A 9,330-nucleotide genomic window follows, 5' to 3' on the forward strand; every position below is an offset into this window, starting at 1 on the left:
GTGTGTTTGTCAGCACAAACACCTAACATTGAAGGAGACAGGCTGCCTCCTGACAGTTATTTGCTAGTTTTGGTCTCTCTGTGCTCTGTCTAACTTTCTGTCTCTCTTCCTCTCCCCAAATTACCCCTGAGGAGGACTGAGCGAGGGTAAACACAACAGCTGAGAAAAGGCTCGCGACACACCACTTGTTATTGTGAGAAGGCTCCACTTTCTGTCTCTCTCTCTTCCTCTCTCTCTCTTTATTCTGTTTATCTGTAGCTTGTATGATTCCCTATTTGTCAGCCATCAGGGCTCAATAGAGACCGCCGCGTGTTCGCTTTTTACGCATCTGCCACAAAGCCGTGTAAGCATTGTGCAGAGGCATTACATCCCAGGGACACGCGACACACACAAGGTTGAAATCCAGAGAAGCTGTGTCAGCTGCTCTGTCAGGGCAAAATTATACCATTGCAAGAATGAAAGCGCCAGTCCTCAGAGCGCTGGGATGGGGCGATGTGCGTGCGAGCGAGCGTAGGAGTCTGATATTACATGAAATCATTTCAAGTTCCATCAATTATCCAGCTCATTGGCCGAGGTGAGATGCCACCAGCTTGAGCATGGAGGTTTGAGCCTCACTGAGGAGAGCGAACTGATACTAAGTGATTTATTCATGACACCCCATCTCCATCTCTTTCACTCCACTCTGAATATGAGCTGCCTTTGGGATTAACAAATTCCTGGTTTGCCTGATTATGAAAAAGTGTTCTGAGACAACTCGCTCATAGATAGATAGATGGATAGATAGTTGGATAGAACACCTGAGGTGGCTGCAGCCAAGCATATGTCAGGCATGCTTGAACACTCACATACACCATAATCACAGATGTCCTCGGTTTTCATCAAAGCCCCTAATTTTCCCTGTTCACATCTTATAACCCCGCCCCCCACCTCAGTCTCACATCGCACCTGCAGTCAATATGAGCCCCCTGCCCTCCCCACCACATCACATACGCACACACACACACACGCACACACACACACACACACACACAGATGCGGTGTGCAGGACCTGCTCATATGTTCCTAAGCGGCCCTTGGCCTCGTCACCACTCTGTGTGATGTGTCCACCAACAGGCATTACACATGAGCTACCCCTGCTACGCCCACCCCGTTCTCTTTTATTCAACCTGGAGTTTCATTACAACAGGATATCCTGGACATTTTACATTTCCTTCAGTTGTGCAGCAGATGTTCTCGACTGGCACAAAGTGAAAGACAGGGAGAGAGAGAGAGTGAGAGAGGGAGAGAGAGAGAGAGAATGTGGTAGAGCTGGAATTGCTCTCAGTCAGCCCATGAAAGAAAAGAAAAAACTAGTCAGCTACCAGTTCACATCCATGCGTTTCCTCTTTTCTCTTCATGTTCATGCGTGTGTCTGTTCACTTCCGCTCCGCTGCATCCTCAAGGTGACGGCTCGCTCGGGCCACCAAGAGGGCCTAAAGGCTATCGGCCGGCTTTCCATAGAGGTCTGTGGCCAGAGGCCGTCCCTCCCCATCGATTGTGACCTGATGTTTCTTTGATGACTTCTGTCGGGATCAGTTAGCATGACTTACTCTCCGTCGCGATCAAACTTATCCCCAAAGGAACAAGCAGAGGCGCTCCGGTGATAACCACCGGGCCGACATTTCGGTGTTAAACATCTGGTGGAGTTTTTCCTTGACAAACTGTGGAATCTTAGAAATCCCAAATAAACATACACAGAATCCCAACCCCCCTTACACTCTACTTAAAATATCATTTGTTTACACCCCCCACCAAAAAGTCCCAGTGCTCTGGAATGCGCAGGGAAAAGCACTCTGAAGCCCCAGTGTGTTTGCAACCCTATAAATAAAGGTGGCGGTGGGGAGTGTGGTTGACCATAATTACACAGACTCTGTTAAAGCTGAGGCGCGCTCTCTGTCTGTCTGTCTGTCTGCTGCTCCCCTCACCAGTCATCGCCACTCCCATCCACATACAAACACACGCATGCACGGGCGTGCACACACAGTTACACCCATGCAGAAACACTTTTCAGATGGGATGTGGGTCAAAAGTTTTGTTTTTCTACATCTGTCTGCACTTTTAAACTATTGCGACTGTTGACAGCGTATTACATAATTTAAGTGTTTGAACAAAAACACTTTCTTCGTCTTCTTTTGTTTTTCTCAAATGTACGGACTCCTGATGTGTGCGTGCGTGTGTGTGTCATAGCTACACTGTACCGCGTTTTTTCTAATATGACTGTGATTGATTAGAAAATATTGATTCAGCGTGTAATCTGTTGGTTTTGAGAAATTGAGTTTTTATGTCTTGAGTGGACATGTTGGTTCAGCTGCTGAATGACTGTAGAGTCTCCAAAGCCTTGTAATTGAACAACACTCCCCACTGCCACCCCCACCCCAATGCAAAAGCCGCACTCAGTCAGACCTGATTAGAGACTCTCTGTTTTTAGTCCCTTTCGCTATGTGTATTTTCATCTCTGTGGCGCGCATGTTCACATGCTAAATCTCCATCTGGCCGCTGTGAAACGAAGTTCACAGCATTGGAGTCGAGATGTAAACACACATTCACACAGTGTTCTCTTTCTCGCTAAGCTGCAGAGACAGACATTTACCAAACTGTGCTGTATGTCGCATATCTGTACCAGCCAAGAGTGGTTTAATGGTGTGTGTGTGTGTGTGTGTGTGTGTGTGTGTGTGTGAACATGCACCTGTGTGTGTGTGTGTGTGAGTGCACATGAGCAGGAACGTGTTCATACATCAGCCAAGATTTTCTTTCTTACACATGGAGCAGAGCTGCTTTAAGCAGCCAGAATAACGCTGCAATTTCTATACTCTGTGCCGCACGGTACAATTTGTTCCAAGGCACTTGTCTTGCTGTACAAATTACAGCCAGGCGGCCAACTATAGCTAGCTCAGTCTATTACCATCAACAGGCCAACTGCCAAGGCAAGAAACACATCCAACAGTTTTAATACCTTGTTTTCACACAAGCAATTTTACACTCCAGCTTATAAAAGCCAAATGACAATAACAATAGCGTGTACAAGAAAACCAGCCTTTTTTTGGTGTAAACTAAAGTCTCCTTAAAGCTGGTGTTGTTGCAGCAGCAGGCCGATGGTCTGTGTTCCCCCACCCTCTCCGTCCTCTTGTGGTTTGGCAGGGGAAGCGTGCGGTCTGCACAGGGTTAGACTGGAGAGATAGAGCCCAGCCAGGGTTACATGTTTTAATGTCATCTGTCTGCACTCTACATAGTGAATACAATTCTTGGTCCGGTTCTGCTATTGTGTGAAAAATGTCACACATTCCTACTCACACGTTCAAGATTCTTGCACACTGAATGTTTGAGAGTTGGATGAGCTCGCACCCCCCCCCCCCCCCCCCCAAAAACCGCAGTGGGCAAGGATGGAAAATTGCTGAAAAGCGTCAGGTCAGTGTGATTACTTTCCCCTCATCTCTCTGCTCCATTCATCTCAGAGGTACTCCGAAGCAGAAGGCTGGTAATGTATTTTAATGCACCTCTACATGATAAAAGTTGACCGGCTGCTGCTCCATGTGCCACACTTGAGTATTCATCGGCCCACATTTTCTAAGTCTTCATATGCACCGCTGGGCCTCGTAGCATTAAACATTCAGGAGAAACAAATGAAAGGCTCTCTTAAAAGCTCTAACCAATAGGCTTTTACAAGCCTACCAGGCTGCATTCGAATAAAACCCAAGACTAAAGTGGTCTAGACAGCAGGAAATCCAACTTTGAAAGAATACAACAACTGAAGTTAAACGTTTTCCCCTTTGGTGGTGGTGGATGCATTGTAGTGTACCATATATATACTCGTTTGGTTTATTGCTTGCAGAAATTGAATTGGTGCCACAGAGATGTAATATTCAGATCTTAAGGGGGCTGGTGGAGAGTGGCTGGTTGGCCATAACGACAGCTGAGTGAAGGATGGAGAGTTAGTGGAGCGCTTGATGAACGGCGATGTATCATCACATACTTTAACTGTCGCCAACACTCGGGATCAACTCCAGTTATCCCAAACTGGGGCGGCGACAAATTTCACCTGGGAAATGTGGGAAAATATGAAATTCCTCGCTGGTCTCAGGTTCAGAAATGACATTAGCGTTGGACGGTAAATCAACAGCATCCAGACGTGTCCCTCCATCTATCTGTCTGTTTGTCTGTCTGTTTCCGCCCGCTGTCCTCTAGGTGTCATCAGAGATGTTCATGGACCAGATGAGGCTGAGACTTCTCTGGAGTGTGTGTCCACGTGTGTGTGCGTGTGTGTGTGTGTGTGTGTGTGCGCGCCTGTGCGTGCAGTTTCTCCTGTGCACTGACAGCCTCAATCCAGTTGCCGTGGTGATATCCTCTCCCAGGTGCATCAGTCACATTCACACACACACACACATACACAAACACACACTTTCTCACTTTGTCTCTCGAACACACACACAAAGGGACACACACCTCTGTCTCCGAGGAGTCGGCTCCACTTCCTCGCATGCCTCGACACCCACAGCTGGCTGTTTGTGCCCCTCTCTCCAGTAGCTTAGACAACCATCATTAACACCAGCGTCCCCGCGCTGCGCCCGCGCGAGCTCCTCCGTGTCACTCTCTCCCCGCGTGGCGCACCCCGCTTTTCCGCAGGTGTCCAACCCTTCCCACCCCCGCCCCTCCCACCCACCCACCGCGCACTCGTTAATGAGAGTGAAAATGAGAACAATGGGGAGAGGAGCGCGGGGCCCGCCAGCTCATCTGGGCTCCGTTGATCTTGTTAATTGCGTCCGTGGACGCGCTCCGCTCCCTTTGAAGTGTGTCTGAAGAGCCCGCTTCAGAGACTGGCAATTACCGCACATCATGTAATTGCTGCAAGACAGGCAGCCATATGAGGGAACTCATGTTACTGTATGTGTGCATCAGGGTGGGTACACGTTGGCAGTGTGTGTGTGTGTGTGTGTGAGAGAGAGAGAGAGAGAGAGAGAGAGAGAGAATAAGAAAGAAAGAGTCTGATGATGCCTTCCGAGGTGTTGTAGGCATGTCAAGTAACGTCCCGTCAAACCACAACACCTTCAGGATAAAATCTTCACAGCTTTGATGCTACAAACAGCTGCATTTTGTAAAATGACTACTTACCACTCTGTTGAAATCAATTTGAACGCATCAAAAGAAACTTCTCCCCCTTCGGAATTCAATTAATCTGTTTATTCTCACAAAGAGCCATTGCTGTGGTTTCATGAGGAGACGTCCACGGCCTGTTTACATCCTGGCCCCGCTGCTTATAAATGTTTCGAGGTCAGTGGAGCTTTGTGTTGCTCTGTGGCGAGAGTCTTGCTGTGTCTCATCAAAGGCCACGTAAAGTCCCTCTATATATGTCTCTTACTCGCCTTCGACCGAAACACGCCAAGTTTGCTGTCGTTTCCTTTTGTCGTGTCGGGCGTGTTCCCACAAACTATCCTGGCGACCGACTGTTCCGAGTGTTCAGACGCCTTTACAGGGCATCGCTTGGCAAAGGAGGGAGCGCAAAGAATAAGTTGCATTATAGGTGTGATCAACATCTGAGCTGTGAAAGCAGACCTACAGTAAGTACATGAGCACTTAACTGTAAACAGCCTGATTATTGAGATGCCGCCCGAGGTATAGCGCACGCACACACGGCAGTGAAAGCAGCGGGGAGAGAAGTGGGTGAGTTGCCTTCACAATCATGTCATGGCTGAATATAATGATCCCCCTCTGTCATCACAGACTCTATGTTTCCTGCACTTACCTGGAATTTATAGCTCTCATCTGTATTATAGATGGTCATTCTGCCAAACATCTCTACAGATAAGTCATCCACAGCGTTTATGTATTGCAGAAGTAGAGGCAGGAATCAAAATGAAAATTTAGGAGCTGAATTTGAACGTTAAAAATGTGACTAAAAAGTGAATTTTGGATAAAGATTCAAAAGACCTTGGCAGGATCGACGTCTTATGTAATACTGTTGATACAATCACTGGCAAATGAAATAACCAACTTTCTTAAATTAAAACCTATCTATCTATCTATCTATCTATCTATCTAGTCCGTCTATCAGTCTATCTGTTCCTTCAATCACTGATTCAATATTCTTTGCACTGATGTATTTTCAGAAGGAAAAAAGCCCACTGCTCGCTACAAAAGACCCAGCTGATGTACGCTGCCAACCTGCTCCGAGCTGCAAAGCCTCACACTCGCCCCCCTTTGCCATAAATCAGATAATGTAACAGTAGCACGCCACTGTGCTTTGTGAGAGATCCAGATACAGCGAGGCAACCCTGTGCTCCCACTCCCACGTCTGAATACAATTGAAAGTGGTACAGATGAAATGTAGCACTCGGGGCTAACTGCAGCTGTAAGATAAATACTGTGCCACATACTGCTGTGGCTGCAGACGGGGATTTGTCTCTGTGTGATAGTCCACGCTATCAGACACACACACACACAACTGCATGTCTGTGTGTATGTGTGTGTGTGTGCGTGTGTGTGAACCATCGTGCATATGATTAGGAATATAAGTAGCAGAGGAGCTGATAGAAGATTTTAGTACCTGGCTGTTCCTTCTGTGACACTATGCAAATGTTGTTTTCCTTCTTTGTAGCAATAAAACAATTTCAAAACAGTACTTAGGGTAAGTGCTCCACCTGTCTCTTTATCTACTACGAGATAAATGAGATATTTACAATGGGCACGGACAGAAATCTCTCATATTATCAGGTAAACAAGTCTACAGCCATGCTAGGAGCTCCGAGGCTGCTTACACAATCATGGTTTTTGGAAAAAACTGTAAACTTCTATGGCGGTTCAGCCCTCTGAGCCTCTCCATGTGCACAAGGATTGTTATCATAATATTGCCGTATGAATGTGGAGCTTTTTTTTTAAATGCAAAGGAAAAACTTTTCTGTTCTTAGCAAAACTGTTGTCATGTCAACAGGAGTGGTGCTTTTAGTTTGGCAGGCTATTATTTGTTAATTCAGCATTCAACACGAATTACAGTGTCAGTTGTTTTACAGAGACTCATGTTCGTTAGACAGAGGCTAAGGCAGAAAATCCACTTTGTTAGGGATAGGAGAACATCATGGTTAGGCTTAAAATAGACTACCTGTTTTGCCACCAAAACAGCTGAAAATGTTTCGTTATTAATGTTTTGTTATTGACATTAAAGTGGCTGGGGTCGAAAGTCGAATTGTGGTTGACAACCTTTGTTGACCACCATCCCATCCACCTCCTGATGCAAAAGTAAGCAAATAAGCAATCTAAATAATGTGAATGTGATATGCCAGATGTTGGACGGATGTGTGGTTAACTGCCAACATCATATCCTGGTGAACGCAAATGTCAAAATGTCATGTTGGTGTGGAGATAAAGTTGGACTTCTCTGAGGACCATTAATATTTTTTATTAAGTTACATCTTCATCCATCAAGTAGCTGTGGAGATATTTCAGTGGTGGTGATCCGATCAAGTAAAATAAGTTAAAGTTGCCATCTCTGGACTGGCTGGAGTGGCTTAAAAATCAGTTTCCTCTGACAATTTCATAAACTATTGACGCCAACGCAAGAGTGACATCAGCTCTTATTAAGAGAAGATGATGGACCTCGCCGGAGTTAAAAATATGAACTCTCTGTGTCATAAATACTTTTTCCCCAACCACAGGCCTCCAACTGTAAAGAGAAGTTTGAAAAGCTTTTCTATCTGGTTTTTCCCTCAAGGTGACAGACGTGTCTTCAAATCCTTATCTAGCACATTGTCTTAAATGTATTGAATATATCTCTTAACCAAAGTACAGCATAACCCTCTCATGGACTTCAGAAGTGTTTCTCAAAACAAGTCTTGCCAGACAGATCCACAAGTGGGCGGCAGCTTACCCAAAACAAGTGTTTAAGACAAATATTATGGTTATGTTATAGACAGTTTGCATACATGTTCCACCCTGAGCTGCGGTGTTAAAATGCATTTACTAGTCTGTAAAAACAGGCCGGCAGACATTTGGAGGGGGCAGGGTGAGGTTAATTGCTCTGTCAACACAACAGGCCCTCCTGAGATTTTCCCTACAGACACACAGGACACACAAACTTTGGCATCACCTACAACATACTGTAGATCGGGTTTACAAGTGGAGGTACTGGCAAAAATGATAAACACACATACATGCACACACACAGACTCACACACCTAGCAAGAGGGCAAGGGAAAAAAAAGGATTGCACTGAAGCAGCTTGCCGAAGGGCAGCCTGCCAAAAGAGTGGGAGAGAGAGACATACACAGAGCAAGAGAGAGGGAGAGAACAAGGGGAAGAGAGGGAGAGAGGGCAGGAAAGTCCTTACATAGCCCACAGGAAGAGCTGTGTCAGGGCAGGAAGCGCCTTGTTTGGGCATGGAGGTTTCCTGGCTGGCTAGAAGACTGACATTTCCTCTACTGGCTGGCTTCTGGAGAGGGGATCACATGAAGGCTGGAGGGAGGCTGCAGAGGTGGTGGTGGGCCGCCAGCCGGGCTGGGCCAGGCCCGCTCTCTGGTTTCAGCTCCAGCGCTCCCTCCCTCCACCTCTGTCTGTGCTCCGCTCTCTGTACAGCCTGCAGCTAGTGGCTCGTTGCTGTGGCAGACACTTCACAGGCCCAGCGTTCATTCTCTGCATAATGACATACGGTATACCGCTGTGCAGTCTGTAATGTAATATGACATATGTTGCTGTATTAGCATAGCGATGCATTTACTATATAGATCATATATGGGGGTGGAGACACCGTGATGAATGTGTACGTGGGTCGCATCTGCTCAAAACTATAAATATGCATTACTGTGCCAGTTGTGGCAAACGGTTTGCTTTTACGGTGACATTCATGTTATTCAGGTTTCAGTCCGCCTCAGTCAATTAAGACTTTTGAACCACAGGAGCAGCATGACAGATAGTGGTGTTACTCTGAAATAGCGCGACACCATTGGATGGATTGCTGTGAAATTTTTGATACAGATGTTTATGGTTCCAGAGGTCAAAATGTTTATTTGTCCGTACTTTGGTTTATTGTCAAATACAGTAGGCTACCTGCAAAACCTAAATCATTCCCATGAGTGACCCATGCTGACACGTCAAACTCAAATTGCTAATGAGCGCAACTATCGATCAATCAAATTATTAACGATCTAATACTGTCAATGCGAAGTGAAGACATCAATCCAATCATCATCTTTAGGTTACACCACCCATCACCTTTCCGTGTAAGTCCACCTCCTTCTTAACATTTCTAAACTGCTCTAATGCCAAGTAGTTAATGGCAAATAGCAGAAAGAAACGAAGAGGATAATT

This window comes from Sparus aurata, chromosome 18 (assembly GCF_900880675.1).
Source record: "Sparus aurata chromosome 18, fSpaAur1.1, whole genome shotgun sequence".
Lineage (NCBI taxonomy): Eukaryota > Metazoa > Chordata > Actinopteri > Spariformes > Sparidae > Sparus > Sparus aurata.